Genomic DNA, 17,149 nt, shown 5'->3' with positions numbered 1-17,149 from the left:
AATCAGAAGCACTAAATATCCAACAAGATCAGATAAAATTTTAAAAACAGTAAAACACAAAAAGCAGTGTAGACCTAAGTGAAGTAACAGATATTACTAGTAAGTATATTGAAGTTACCAACAGACGAACAGGACAGTAAGTTAAGCTGATGCCAATACCAATAAACCAACGGTTGATCTCATAGAGCAGAGGTGCAAAAAATTTCTCTGAATTGAGGAGCCAGCACAAACATTTAGAAGTCAGAAAGAATCCCACAAACCTGCTTATAAATAATAAAATTATGCTATTTAGTGTTGACCTAGTTATTACTTGTTGAAATCTTAAAATTTAAACCGTCCAGAAACATTAAAGAGCTACACAGCAGATGTTAATGCTAGGGTCAGCTTATTACATACATATATTATCATTAAAGACTGTTATGACTTTCAGCATTCATTCTGCAAGCCTCTGTGAATTTACTAAACGTCGCCACAATCCTCTATTTGCAACTAGTGCTGTGGCCTCATTTAGTTCCATACCTCTTATCTTTAAATCATTAAGAACTGAGTCTAACTATCATCGTCTTAGTCTCCCTCGACTTCTCTTACCCTCCACAACAGAGTCCATTATTCTCCTAGGTAACATATCATCCTCCATTCACCTCACATGATCCCACCACTGAAGTCGGTTTATGCGTACAGTTTCATCCATCGAGTACATTCCTAAATTAGCCTTTATCTCCTCATTCTGAGTACCCTCTTGTCATTGTTCCCACCTGTTTGTACCAGCAATAATTCTCGCTACTTTCATGTCTGTTACTTCTAAGGAATAAGATATCCTGAGTCCACCCAGCTTTCGCTCCCATAAAGCAAAGTTGGTCTGAAAACAGACTGATGTAAAGATAGTTTCATCTGGGAGCTGACTTCCTTCTTACAGAATACTGTTGATCGCAACTGCGAGCTCATTGCATTAGCTTTACTACACCTTCATTCGATCTTACTTACTGTATTACCATCCTGGGAGAACAAACAACCTAAATACTCAAAATTATCGACCTGTTCTAGCTTTGTATCACCAATCTGACATTCAGTTCTGTTGAATTTTTTACCTACTGACATCAATTTAGTCTTTGAAAGGCTAATTTTCATATCATACTCATTGCACCTATTTTCAAGTTTCAGGCTTTCGGCACAATCTGCCATTAAGACCAAGTCGTCAGCATACGCCAGACTGCTTACTACATTTCCATCTAAATGAATCCCTCCCTGCCATTTTATACCTTTCAGCAGATGATCCATGTAAACTACGAACAGGAAAGGTGAAAGATTACAGCCTTGTCTAATCCCTGTAAGTGCTCTGAACCAAGAACTCATTCTACCATCAATTCTCACAGAAGCTCAATTGTCAACATAAATGCCTTTGATTGATTTTAGTAATCTACCTTTAATTCCGTAGTCCCCCAGTATAACGAACATCTTTTCCCTCGGCACCCTGTCAGATGCTTTCTCTAGATCTCCGAAACATAAACACAACTGCCTATTCCTCTTATAGCATTTTTCAATTACCTGGTGGATACTGAAAATCTGATTCTGACAGCCCCTCTGTGGTCTGAAACCACACTGGTTTTCATCCAACTTCCTCTCAACTACTGATTGCACCCTCCCTTCCAAGATGCCAGTGAATACTTTGCCTGGTATACTAATCAATGAGATACCTCGATAGTTGTTGCAATCCTTCCTGTTTCCTTGCTTATAGATAGGTACAATTACTGCTTTTGACCAATCTGAAGGTTCCTTACCAACTCTCCATGCTAATCTTACTACTCTATGAAGCCATTTCATCCCTGCCTTCCCACTATAGTTCACCATTTCAGATCTAATTTCATCTATTCCTGCTGCTTTATGGCAATGAAGTTTATTTACCATCCTTTCCACTTCCTCAAGCGTAATTTCACCAACATCATTTTCCTCCTCCCCATGAGCTTGGCTGTTCGTAACACCACCAGGATGATTTCCTTTTACATTGAGAAGATGTTCATAATATTCCCTCCACCTCTCCAATGATTCCCTGGGATCTATTATGAGTTCACCTGAATTACTCAAAAACACTGTTCATTTCCTTTTTCCCTCCCTTCCTAAGATTCTTTATTACTGTCCAGAAAGGTTTCCCTGCTGCTTGACCTAGCCTTTCCATGTTATTACAAAAATCTTCCCACGACTTCTTTTTGGATTCAACAACTATTTGTTTTGCTCTGTTTCTTTCATCTACGGGCCCTTGTTTGGAGCCATTATGATAAGCCTTCTTTTTACATTTACAAGCTGCTCTCACTTCATCATTCCACCAAGATGTTCGCCTTTTCTCATCTTTACACACAGTTGTTCCTAGGCATTCTCTTGCTGTTTCTACTACAGAATCCCTGTATGCCACCCATTTTCTTTCTATATCCTGAAGCTGCTTACTGTCTACTGTTCAAAACTTCTCACTAATCATATCCATGTACTTCTTTCTAATTTACTCGTCCTGGAGATTTTCTACCCTTATTAGTTTGCAGACAGATTTCACTTTCTCTACCCTAGACCTAGAGATACCTAGTTCACTACAGATCAGATAGTGGTCTGTATCATCGAAAAATCCTCGGAAAATTCCTACATTCCTAACAGATTTCCTGAATTCGAAGTCGGTTAAGATATAGTCTATTATGGATCTGGTATCCCTACCCTCCCATGTGTAGTGGTGAGTAGCCTTATACTTGATGAATGTATTCGTAACTGCTAAACCCATACTAGCACAAAAGTCCAACAAACGCTTCCCATTAGCATTAGCGTCCATATCTTCCCCACATTTACCAATCACCCTTTCGTATCCTTCAGTTCTATTTCCAACTCTCGCATTGAAATTGCCCATTAGCACTGTTCTATCCTTGTTGTTGATCCTGACCACAATGTCACTCAATGCTTCATGAAACTTGTCAACTTCATCCTCATCTGCACCCTCATATGGTGAATACACTGAGACAATTCTCATCCTAATTCCTCCAACTGCCAAATCTACCCCCATCATTCGCTCATTTACGTGCCTAACAGAAACTATGTTGTGTGCAATGGTATTTCTGATAAACAGTTCTACCCCATACTCTGCCCTTCTCTTTCTAACACCCGTCAAGTACACTTTATAATCTGCTCTCTCTTCCTCATTATCTCCCCTTACCCGAATATCACTTACTCCTAGCACATCTAGATGCATCCTCTTTGCTGACTCAGCCATAAGCCCCATTAATATTGATAGCCCTCCATCGAATTCCATTTAGTTCGCCAAGTTGTTTCCAAGGAGTCCCTTGCCTGTCAAATGGGGGTGAACTCCGTTACTCCCATAGGTCCAAAGCTTGCTTAAAATGTTCTGAGCCTGGTAAATTCATGAAGCAGGATGCTACCCTACTTATACATAGTCCAGGTGAGGATCTTTCCTCTGACGGGTTATGGACCTCCGGTGGATTGTGTAGTCCTAGCCGCCTGAGCATAAGGAGGGCCATGACTTAGAATATGTCCGAGATGCCCACTCCCATTCCATAGCAAGTGGTATCCTGACTCTCAGGACCACTTACTAGGCCACTGAGCCGTTGCCCATAGTTCACGAACTAGGACGTGACTAGAGTAACCCACACCATGAACCATTAGTGTCAGCTTTGTTTTACAAAATTTAAAAGATACTGAACATAGACTTACAATCTTACAGAGTAATGATCCAATTCTTGCATGGTCAATTGTGACCATGGATGTGCCCTGTGGTCTTGTTACGAAAAACCACTGATCCATAGCCCTTGCAGGATCAATTTCATTTACTGCAGGTACGTTCCTATTACACATCATCAACTCACACCAAATGTGTGTTTCTAATGATGATCCGAATTTGTCTTGTATGAGTTTCATCTGATTAAATCCTCACCCACACTGTATTGTAGAGGCTGGAAGAACACACACAATAGATAGTAGCTGTCCCAGAATATGAAATCTGTCACTGCTTGCCAACTCCAACAGTTTGCAATGATTATTTTTCCTCTTCCAAGAACTGTGAACTCATACCACTCATTTTGTGTGCATTGTATGTATGTCCACCGTTTTCACATTTTGCAAGTTGCTCTCTGGAATGTTCTGCCAAATATCATCAACACCATCATTTTCCAGATCACTTCTAGTTGGCCAAGCAAAGTTATCAAATAAGTTTGTTCACTTCTCTACAGTTCCATGAACCAGAAATCTACCTTTCCTTCAGTTATATGACACTATTACTAATCAGTTTTTCTTTCTGCAAATCGACAGCAGAAATAGCAGGTGGTCCAACTCCCTTCAGTCGGAGTTGGAGAATGCCACTAATGAGGCTGTTCATTACAAATTTATCTTCATTTGGGCCAGGGGTGGTTTTGAGTAATTCAAGTAGATGCTATTGTATTTTTTTAATGTTGTATTTCTGCTGAGAAATAGCTGCTCCCTCTGAAGTAGGAGGGACAAATTCTTCAGGATTTCTAAAAAATCCAGAAAAAAAAAGTGCAGCATGTGAAGAAATTTAAAATCAGTTAGTTTTTGCAGTAGACTTTTGCCACTGGAGCTGTTTTATCTTTGCTTCCGAATTACATTTGCCAAGTGCACAATGACATATTTCCAATCAATCACTGGAGCCGATACACAAACAAACTTGCTGGCACCCATCTTACACCGAGCAAATACTGAAATTCCCGAATTCTCATCTCAGTTCTAGTAGCCTCTTGGGAGAATAATGGTAGGATTTGTAGAGTGACTTCAGTAATAAATCAAGTTCATCAACATAGTCTACATTTTTTACAGAAGTTAATATACTTCATTGAAGCCTAAGTGCTATGCAGTGCACAGCAACAATATGTCTGACCTTTCTTGTCTTATGTTATGACTTATGAATGAATCCATTTTGTGCACCAAGAAGAGAAGCAGCACCATCTGTTCAAATGTCAACTACCTTGTGAACCAGATAACCATTCTGACGTGCCAAGTTTTTTCAAGTTTTTCCAATTCTTGGTGCGTCTATGCACCCAGCTGCACTTCACTTTATAAAGGAAAATAGGTGATAGGAAAATTTCTTTGACTTTCAAGTTCTTTATGAATCTTACATTGAGAATTACTTCTTCCACAGATCCACCATTCCGCTGATCCGTCCAGCAGTAAACTAACACAACTTGCATATTAAGTTACTTCTTAGCACATTAGATATTTGACTAATAGATGCCATGTAACTAGTCCTATTGCCATACCTCCCTCTTAGCCCTGCTCTCACTCAGTTCTATGATTCAGGAAAATCAGTGAATGGCTTATTATTCTTTGCAATATAATATGCAATACTGAAAAACTTCTCAAAATTTTCAAACATATCTATTATTAGAATCTAGAGGCGTTGTTACAGGAAAGTGTTGTATTACAAACTGCTACACAGTTTGTGTATTGTAAAGATTTGGTATATTTCTAAATGTTTCCAATTTAAATGGCCCTGCAAAAAACTGTTACTACTTTCAAAAAATGGCCTGAAGAATTTGGAAACAACATGATTTAAATTCAGCCATACCTGCAGTTTTCTCAAATGCTAAGCCAAGCAGTTCCTTACACCACTCTTTTTTGATTTTTTTTTTTTTAAGCTGTTTGTAGGTCCACTACAACTGTTGTATTTCTGACTTCAGATTTAACTTCATTTACAGGCTCTCTTGCTGACATACAGGATGTGTGAATTCCTGTGCTGATTATGGAAGAACCAGTTGTATTTTCTGCATCTTTATTTTCTCTCAATACTCGCTTGCTTAATATGTATGGGAGTTGTGAAGAATAGTGTAAACTTAGCCTGGTTTGATTGTCATCACTCATCACACTCTGGTTTCTTACTGCATCTCATATTTCAAGGCTAGCATAATATTAAACTCCCACACAAACACAAGGTTTATGATTTACAAGCCTAAGTCCTGCATTTATTAAAACTTGAGTAATAACAAAGGACACACATTGAACCACTAAAATGTAACATAGTACCAAGATACATTATACTTTTGACTACATGTGACTATGATGTAATTAGTTCTCAATTCTTCCACCATGCTCTGCTGCTGTAACAGGTAAGGGCCAACTGCGTTATGAACACTGACTATCCACTATCGTTAGTGATAAGTCTCTCGTTCACCTATATGGTCCTATGCGATGAAAAATTTATTCTCTTTGGTCTCGCAGTTATTTATTTTCGAGAAGATTGCGACGTGGTTTTAAGCTTGTCCAGTAAGTAAACTTGTGTCCTTATACCGAGGTGGTGCAGGTCTTTTCAGACACACCCCTATTGAAGGTGAGCTTCATGTGCCATTTTAACCACCCCTCCTGCCATTCTTTAATTTCTGGCAGTACCGGGAATCGACCCCGGGCATCTGATTACGGCAGTTAATAGTGCTAACAGTTATCTCACAGGGATCTTGTTGCAGAATGATTGTTAGGAGAAGAAAGAAAGAAAGTATGTAAAAGCAGAAAACAGATTTTTCTGGGGGACCAAAACTTAGGCACCAGTAGCAAAAACACAGTCGCAGTAGTGACCTGGTGCTGGGAATTTCTGCACCCCTATCATAGTGTACCACCTTTAATAAAAAGTTAGTTAAGAGATACGTTCAAATTCTCTTTACATCTTTCATCGAACTTTCTCACATTACAACATGGAAAATAATTAATACCAAAGAGCTGAGCATGTCTTTCTTTCATTGAATATCAAAGAGTATGAAATATGGAGACTGGAGTATTCATAGCAGAGTCCTAATAGGACTGCTGCAGTTAGGATAATGGAAAATCGTGTGCTACCAAATAAATAATTTAACATTGTGTCCAGCACATTTAATACGTTTTAAGGAAGGTTCCTCACGTCAATACCATTATCCCAAAAATTGTCTGATTTCATCCACATTTAGCAGTTGATTATTGAAACAATCCTTGCTTCTGGTAGCCTGGAACCAAATTCTTTAGTTTTCTAATGCCTCCTTCAGCTTTTTTTTCTTTTTTTCTCCAATCAGTTTAATATCTAAAGCACTCTATGGCTTACTTGGGAAAACTTATGTTTTCACTCTTCTGTATCCTGTTTTTCAACTATGTCTTCTCTCACAAGAATATGGACTCTAATCACAGAATAATGAGTTAAAATCAAATGAACTGAAGGTACTTTTATACACACATTATATCTAAAATATAACATACTTATTACAGTCTAATAATGTTGACTATATGCACATTAACAAGGAAGAATTAAACACCTAATGAATTCTATCCTAGTAGAGAACAAATAGTTTTATTTTGTTGGCTTACCAGAACCAAAATATGTAATGTTTAGAGACTTTAAAAGCATGAATTTAACACAACTGAGACAAGATGCACAAGACTGCCCCTGCTATGACATGATGCTACAAAGTCACATTAATGAAAAAGTGGAAATATTTAATTGCCATATACATGAACTGTACAACAAACATGACCCTAAGTGCAGTATGAGAGTCTGTATGATGAAAGAATGAGACACAACACACCGACTCTATAGGCAAACTCAACTAGCTGACATATAGGAGCAATACTGTGTTCTTTAAAACCAAATTGAACTAGTCATTTGTATTAAGAAATTTAATTATTTCCAGCATTTAAAGGAAAATATTAACACTGGGTCCGCATGGCGACATCTTCGGTCACTTGGTATATTGGCAAACCACTTGTGAAGCCCGTTGATCCTGAGGTATTCCTTAATGAATTAAATACATCTCTCTCCAAGGAGCATTTCACTACTGAGATGCAGATAGTACAAAACAGCATCGACAATATAATAAGCCCCGATCCTACTGATGAAGGATGAAAATGGTAAGCTGGCTCATAACAATAAAGACAATGCAGAAATTCTGGGTAAATATTTCAACATGCTTTTAAATTGTGAGGAACCTACAGAACTCCTTCATTTGGACACCAACACCCCAATAAAAACACCGCCAGAGAACATCAATCCCTCCACAATAAAGGAAGTCCACCAAGCTCTGAACAAATTAAGAAAAAACTACAAAGCGCCAGGAGAAGATCAGACCTTTGCGGAAATCTGGAAATATGCAGGAACATCAGCAAAAGTTGCCCTCCATCAACAAGTTGTCTCTATCTGGATTAAAGAAGAACTACCAGAACACTGGACAACAGCCTTCATTCACCCACTGCACTAAAAAGGAGACAAAACCGACCCTAATAACTACAGGGGAATCTTGCTCATAGACATAACATACAAAATATTTTCAATAATCATCCTTAATAGGATAAGTTTACAACTTGAGAAAGAACTAGGAGAATATCAAGGAGGTTTCAGACCCTGGAGGAGCTGTCCTGATCAGATCATGAGTCTTAAGTTGATAATGGACTATAACAGGAGAAGAAAGAGATATGCTGATAACATTTGTAGATTTCAAGAAAGCTTATGATTGCATCCATAGAGAATCTCTCTTTACAATTTTAAGACACCTTGGACTACACCCCATATGAATAAGCATGATAAAATTGACTCTCACTAACGCCAAATCAAAAGTGAAGTTTATGGGTGAAACATCAGAGATATTTGAAATTAAAACTGGACTACGGCAGGGAGATGGGCTCTCACCACTATTATTTAATTGTGCTCTAGAAATGGTAATGAGTTTAGGAAATATCCCTCCAAAACAAAGACTGGACGAAAACATGAAAACAAATTGCCTGGGTTTCTCTGACGATTTAGCATTACTAGCCGTGGGACATAAAAAACCCAGATATCAGAACTTCAAAACACTGCAAATAAAATTGGCCTCAAAATATCATTTGAAAAAACAGAAATTATGCCCCAAAAACCAACAAAACTAATAGAAGTTACCAGAAATGGCAGTAAAATCAAAATAGTAAAAATAGTAAAATAGTAAATATCTTGGAGAAGTAATAACACATAACCTAAATGAAAAAATCTCAATCCAAACAAGAACAAATAGATTAGCTAAAACACAAAAATTAACATGGATCATCTACAAAAAGAAATGTCTATCAATAAATGCAAAAATAAAACACTACAACACAGTTATAAAACCGGAAGCTACATATGCAGCAGAAATACTTTTTCACCTGAATAAACAATCGAAGAATGACAGACTTCAGAAAATTGAAAGGAGGATTGGAAGAACCTGCATCAACAAAAAATACCAGAAAGATGGACAGTGGCAGTTAATACCTAACAAAGTCGTGTACAAAGAGCTAGAACCCATTACAGATACTATGCGTAAGAGGAGACTGGGATTCTTTGGACATATCATGAGGATGCAGGATTTGAGACTTCTGAAACAACTAGTACAACACAATCTCGTCTCAAAAAATACCACAACAGGATGTAAATGGATCAGAGAAGTAAGAGAGGATCTGAAGTAAATAGGTCTTACAACAGAAGACACCACAAATAAGATAAAATAGAATACAAAACTCAAGAATACAAACCTCCGCTTTACCCTTACACAAAACAAACCAACAACACACATATTTTCAACTGAGGAAAGGGCATGAAAATCGGAGCGTCTGAAGAAGTACTGGGAGGACCGCAAAGCCCGAACAATCCCTTCAAAAAGACCTGAACGACGGACTTACTAAAGTGATCCTATGTGGTCATAAAAGCAGAAGAAGAAGAAATGCTTTACTTGAGGAATATTCCAGTTAAATGGAAAAGCATACTCATCATTCCAGTACATTTGACTACCGACCTGTTTGCATTCTCACAGCACTTTCTAAGGCTGTTAAAAAGATAATGCATAAGAAACTGCTAAATATTTGGAAAAATATTCTTTACTTGATCCCTTGCAGTCCTGGCTTTCACTCTTCCGCTGCGCTATTTTTAAATAGAACACTTACAGAAAAATGTAATTTTTTCGTATTTTCCAAATGAACTGAAACTTTATTTTTTTCAAGGTCAGTGACATTCAACACCATTGCACCATTTTTAACCCAACTTTGGCAAACTAGTAGTGCCATTTGACCTTGAAAGTGCTAGTATACCATATAAATATAAATGATTATTTATTAAATAAAGAGGAGGAAAATACAATGACAACTCAAAATATTAATCCTCACATCCATCACTATTGTCTTCATTGTCTGTTTCATAGTTACAACTGGTTGTAGGTACATCCACTGATGCAGCTGTACCAAAGAGGCTTGAGTAGTACTCTTTGCTTGCAGGATTTGTGAGGTATTCGGCAAGTTTTAATATGTCCTTAGCCTTTGCAGGTTTCACTGCAGGAGGGGATGGGAAAGCTCCTGATAAGTTGATTGTGTCAGGAGTTTTGAACTTCGGATCTGTGATGATGTGACGGCTCCAAGGACCACGGTACGTTTGTCCCAATTATACAGCTTTATGTTTGAAGTCGCACCATATAGATCGAACATCCTGAAGCCTGAATGCTGGCTTTGGTTTTTTACAAAACAAACTGTCAGTTGTTTTTTAAAATCCTTGAAATCATAGTGGGGTGAATACCTCCAAACCAAATGGAGATGGACGCGTTTGGGCCTTCAGAATCCTTTCATTCCAGTCTTCAGGAAGTTCGGCAAGGGTAGTCTTCCTGCATTGAGCAGAAATAAGTGAAAAGTTCTGGTCGTTTGGTAGGTAGATATGACCACGAATGGGAAAAAAAGTATGTAACCCTTTCAAAAAGTTTGAGTATGTGCACTACACAGAAGAGGAAGTAAACCATTGTTTTATTTTTGTTTTGCCCATGAAATTTTGCCATATGAAGCTTTTGTATTAAAACCAGCTCATCCATTAACTCGGAGTGTGGGATGCTATTTATGAAATGTAGCAGCATTGAGATAACCTCATTGGACCATTTGTGACCATATTAACTTAAAACTTTGGAGAACAGGAGTACAACCTAGAGGAACGCGGCCAATTGTAAACAAAAGTGTAGTGGTTTATCGGGAGTTGAGCAGAGCGTTCTTGCAGCACCTGCCTAAGCACCACTGACTAGTGATGTTCTCGCTAGCAACAGTCCGGACTTGTGGGTTTTTTGCCAAATCGCCGTATGTTTAGAGGCTAATACAGTACGACTTGAGGTGTTTTTGACAGAATCGGTTGTGTAATCACGTGCTTAACGCTAAACACTACAAGATGGCACCTATAACTCATTTTTTGAATTTTTTTACTAGTGGGGTCCTTGCCGGTAACCCCTCAATTGAATTTTTCTCAAAATACAGTTTTTGTAATAGCAACAGTCAATAATTAATATCTTCTGAAGTATTACACCTAGAAGCATGAACTCTTTTTTTAAATGTTCAGTATCTTATGCCAATTTTAGAACCACAAAAATCTCAAAAATGAAAAATTCGACTTTAGGTCCCTTTCCGCACAACAGGTCACACAATACTTTTCTGCAGATGCTTGTTATGTGATCATTCCAGTTTAATGTGTCTTTCAAGACAACACCTAGATTTTTTATAGACTTTTGATAAGGTATAGCTTCACCACAGAGCATCAGAATAGGTAGATGTGTGATTTTTAGGGCATTTAAAAGTCTAGGTGGTCCTGTTATGATTGCTTGCATTTTCTTTGTGGTAATTAATAGGCAGTTCTCTTTTGCATAGGAGCTAATTGAATTTAAAATTGAGTGCATTTGGTGCATTGCAATGTCAGAGAATTTGAAGCAAGAGTATGTATATCTGAAGATCTTCGCATAAAGGTGATAGTTGAAATCATTCAGTTGAGAAGAAATGCCATTAGGTTAAGAATAAATGAGGTCCAGGAAAAAATCTTTGAGGGACACCAGACAACTTTATTTTTCATTCTGTGGTTGCCACGTTTGATACAATTCACACAAGAACTGAATATCAGAAGGAGCCATATGGAGCTTTTGTAAATTAGCTAACAGATGCACGGTAAGCCGCACACAAGCTTAGTTGTCAATGTGACTTGAGACTGACAAGGTCATTTCCATTCGAGACGACAACTTTTATTTACATGTAAGTTAAATGAGTTTTCTTTTCTTACATTATTTTTTAACTTGTTTTTCATCCATTCATAATTCCTTTTCTCATTACAGAGATTACACACGTTTTAATCCATGGTATTAACGGTCTCACTACACTGCTTAGCACAGTGTTTTCATTTTAACAGTCAGCAAGTTTTATTCGACAATCAAGAACGACCCATCAGACGAGAGGACTTTGTACCTCAATATGTTTTTAATTCATTAATCATGATTGCTGTCATTTCACTTCATCAAGATTTTTAATTTGTTTGTGTGATGTAATAATTGTTCTGCTACTGAAGATGGCCTTGAGAATAGGCTGAAACATGTATAGACTTTGTTTCATCTAACAGATGAGTTGATTTGTATTGATAAGGAGGATTTTATAAATACTTTTATTTGTAAAATGACAACCGTCAATACAGAATGAGACTTATAACTTGCAATAGCTAACAGCATGTGTATATTAACAGTGCCAAACATACTACTGAAATCTAGAAGGATAACTAGTCAGTTTTCATTCATCCAGTGCCCGTTTAATCTCATCCGTAATCTTGATTAGTGTTGTTTCATTACTGTGTCCTTTCTTAACTCTTTCGCTGCGGAAGTCGACTTTTGTCGACTTACTTCCCTATAGCATTCGCTGCGGTAATCGACTTTTGTCGACTTGGTACTTTCCTGCTATAATTTTCGCGCGCTTCTTCAATAAAGGCCCATTTAATAATACAAAAATCTATAGTCATGTATTCACTATATACTGAGCATTGTTTGAAAACTTTGCCACCAATACTGGACCTATGTTTATTTATTATACTTCACCCGCCCGCCCGCCAACATCCCTGTCAGCTGTCTGGCCGATAGCAGGCTTCACCCAGCAGCTATGAGCGCGCGGAACAACATTAGTAATGGAAGTGAAGAAATCTTCTATCTTTTAGTGGACGATTCTGATTCAGACTGTTCGGTAAATTTGGACAATGAAACAAGTGATGATATGCATAGTGATTGTTCGGAAGAAAGTGCCAACGAGGAAGATCTTCATTTTTTATCGGTCTTGCGGGATATTAGTGATGACATTGAAACTGCACTAATGAAAGAATATTGTACAATAAGGTTTAAAAGAGGGCAATTAATGCTCCTGACTTCAGATATTCTGTCATAATGGGACTTCTACGAGAGTATCAGCGAAGTCCGCCGGCCAAACCAGGAAGAACTTCCGATTACATACCACAAACGCGCCTGACGGAGAGGCACTTTCTTGGGGAGCAGCAGGACAAGAGTCACAAACATAATTGTGTTGCTTGTTCCATATTACCAGAAAAATGTTCAAAGAATATAAAGGGACTGTGCAAGAGAAAACAGACAGTATTTTTTGTGAGAATTGCCCAGGACAGCCTGCAATTTGTCCAGTTCCATGTTGGGAGATATATCACAGTAATGTGTGTCTTAATCTTAAAAATTAACTTTTAATTATGAAATCAAAACATAGAGTTAAAATACAATTATTTGCTATTGAACTAAATTATAATTTGAAAGATTTAAAGAAACACATTATAATTAACTATATCTAAAACCTAAGCATCAAATAACTTAAATATTCGTAGAAAACATGAACTTTAATATACTTAATCAATGAATAAGTAACGTAAAATCATACGTATCACATAAAAAGAAATAAAAGAAGAAATTTAAATATAATTATTCAGTTTTGAACTTCTTTATATACAATATTGGCAGTTCTTCCTTTTGGTGCCAAAAGGATTAAGCAACTTGGAGAACTTACTCCTGGAACAGGCAACATAAAACTGTCTGTGGGGAAAATAATTTTTCGCGCAGGTCGATTCCTGCAAATGTTAAACTCCGGCCTTGGGATTTATTTATTGTCTTCTTTTTTTTTGCTAGTTGTTTACATCGCACCGACACCGATAGGTCTTAGGGCGACGACATGACAGGAAAGGCCTAGGAATGGGAAGAAAGCGGCCGTGGTCTTAATTAAGGTACAGCCTGGTGTGAAAATGGGACAGAAAGTGCCGACAGTGGGGTTCGAACCCACTATCTCCCGGATGCGAGCTCCTAACCGCACAGCCAACTTACCCGGTATTAATTGTCATAGCAAGGCATACTCTAATTGGAAAATGCAGTCTTTCAAACTTAAACGGAGAATCTGATGGTATAAGTGGTATTCGTGGAATGAACACTGATTCTCCTTGTGCACACACTGTATTAACAGTAGGTTCTAGTTTTTTTTTTAAAACCCGTCACACGTTATCTAGTGCCACTGCACAACTTAGGTGGCTTGAGGTTAAGCAACAACATTACAGGTGCTCCTACTTTCAAACGAAGTTTGTGAGATGGGAATCCTGGAAGATTAAGAGTATTTAGAAATTCTACTGGATAATTCACAGCATCGTCCGTTTGTAATACCGTGTCGACTGATTTATACTCTATTTCTTCTACATCAAAATATGTAAGCAATGCTTCATTTATTTCATTAGCCGTCTCATTTTTTGGTGTGAGAATTGCTTGCTCGCATAGCTGTCCGCAGTACATAGATTTGTCTTTCAGATTAGTGATATCGGGATATATCTTTGAAATAATACTTCCTAAAGAGTTTACTATTGAACCTAAACCTTCAGGAATCAAAATTTTTCCAGCGACTTCTGATAATTCTCCATTTACGATTTTCAGAAGAAGTTCCGAAAATTTGCCAGCCAAAAGATTACCACTCAAACGGACCCTCATATTTTTTCCTCAAAGTAAGTTTGTGTAGTTTAGACCATAAGTATGATGTTTTTACACATGCCTTTGCCTCGTCAGCACGTGTCCCTCTTGGTATCACTGGAAAAGTTTGACGAAAATCTCCAGCGAGTAACACAGTAACTCCGCCCGTTATATCTTTGTTACTCCTTGAGTCTTGGAGAGTATTATCGAGAACCTGAAACCGTCATTTATGTCCCATTGTACTTTCATCCCAAACAATGAGTTTACACTCTTGCAAAACCTGGGCCGTGTTAGATTGTTTGGAAATATAACAGATGGGAGTCTCAGAGCGAGCAAGAGGCAGCTTGAAGGCTGTGTGCGCTGTTGCCCTCCCTCCAGTAATGTTGCGGCGATGCCAGACGATGAGGCAGCTACAGCAATGTTTCTTGTACTTCTGACTTTTGCCAATAGCAAATTTATCAGGAATGTTTTTCCCGTACCACCTGGAGCATCTAAGAAGAAGTTTTTTCCATGTTCAGACTGTATGCTACTCAGGACTTTACGATATACAGTACTGCAAGTTGTTCTGTAGTTAAAGATTTTTCACTGGTAGTTTACTAAAGCAACCTCATTAAATGTTGGGGCATTATATCATCTACTGCGAGCGTCAGCCGGCTTTCTGTTTGCATGAATAACTACCTTAAAATCTTGACATCCCGAAGCCACCTTCTCAAGAGCTGTTTTCGAGTTCTTCACATAGCAGTTAACATCATGGAGCAATTTTTGCAACTGTTTAACCAAAGCCGGCTTAACATCTGGTATCTTAGAACATCATATTCGTGCTTCTCTTTCATCTTCACCAACAAAGTAAATCTGTAAAATACCAGAATCTTGGTAAGCATTTGGCAATAGACTGCCTATGGAATGATAAATTTGACCTTGTACTTTGAAAGTAGGCATAAAGCCATGTTAGATGACTTGTTTAGCACCAAAAGATGTCATATTGAAACAGCTGTTATATTTTCTAATTTGATCCAAAAAAAAAAAGACCATGATCTGAGTGGGCACACATTAGTAAAGTGTATAATGGTTCAGGTGGAGATTGGAGTGGTGGCAGCTGAACCTTGCCAGAATTGTAACACATGCCTGGTGTTTCATCTTTCCACTTGAGAGCTTTGCAGAATTGGCATTTATTGATCATTGTACGAATGGTTCTTCTACTTTCTTCCTTTTCCTATCGCTTTTTCCACACCTGTGGGGTCGCGGGTGAGATCTGAGTCGCACATGTGGATTTGGCCCTGTTTTATGGCTGATGCCCTTCCAGACACCAACCCTATATAGAGGGATGCAATCACTATTACATGTTTCTGTGGTGGTTGGTAGTGTGGCATGTTGTCTGAATATGATGAGAAGAGTGTTGGGATGGACCCATATGCCCGAGCCAGAAGAATTAATCAGAAGAGATTAAAATAACCGACCCGGCTGGGAATCGAACGCGGGACCCTCTGAACCGAAGGCCAGTACGCTGACCATTCAGCCAACGTGTCACACCACAGTATGAATGGTTATCAAGCTGTTATCTTCATAATTAATTTCAGGATTGTAAGACATCCTGGAACGAAACTTAATTTTCCATGGACGCAATTTTCTTTTTTTTTTCTGATCCCAGGGTGTTGCTGCCCATATCGCGTTTGAAATGTCCTGTGATTTTCATGAATATTTTGCTGGTATGTAGCTGCCGCTGCTCTGTGAACCTCGGGATTATTTTTCTGGTATGTCGATGCCACTGCTCTATGAACCTTGGGGTTATTCTTCTGGTATGTGACTGCCGCTGCTCTATGAACCTTGGGATTATTCTGCTGGAGCGTGTCCGCTACTGCTCTATGGACTTTGGGATTATTCTTTTGGTATTTACTTGCAACAGTGATATATGCGGCAGGATTATTCTGTAAAAATATGGCTGCTTCTTTTTTAAATTGTATTTTTCTCGTAGGATTTGAGTATCGAGTACGGCTTTTTTTAAATACTTTTGTAATAACGAATGAAGCCCTTGTTTCTTCGCACAGACATTCATGTACTTCAAAATGTCCATTAAAAAATTACCAGTAAATCACAATCTTTTTACGGTGTTAGCTTCATCACCAAATGTCCAGTATAACTTTTTATCACAATAAACGGAATGGAAATATTTTGCCTGCTGCCGTCAACTCACATGTTCCACCATAAGTTGGATCTTGTGACATGAAAAGTTGGTACTTTCTGAGGAGGAATAGGTATTACCAAGATGATTTTCGTATAAAATGGAGAACTCTACGCAACTGTTCACAACATATGAAACAATAGCTTAATGAACTTCTTTATGCTGTAATGAAATGGTGTATGGCTTTTAGTGCCGGAAGATCCGAGGATGGGTTCGGCTCGCCAGGTTCAGGTCTCTTGATTTG

General features: G+C 38.1%; 1 protein-coding gene across 1 annotated transcript in view; it reads right to left on the bottom strand.

Moving 5' to 3' along the window:
• Positions 1-17,149, bottom strand: part of LOC136875922 (nipped-B protein) — a 140,503-nt gene that overhangs the window by 40,532 nt on the left and 82,822 nt on the right. The gene's annotated exons all lie outside the window — the stretch shown is intronic.

The sequence above is a fragment of the Anabrus simplex genome, chromosome 6 (genome assembly GCF_040414725.1).
Source record: "Anabrus simplex isolate iqAnaSimp1 chromosome 6, ASM4041472v1, whole genome shotgun sequence".
Classification (NCBI taxonomy): Eukaryota; Metazoa; Arthropoda; class Insecta; order Orthoptera; family Tettigoniidae; genus Anabrus; species Anabrus simplex.
The sequence above is the reverse complement of the archived record's forward strand: the minus strand, read 5'-3'. Positions and strand labels throughout refer to the sequence as shown.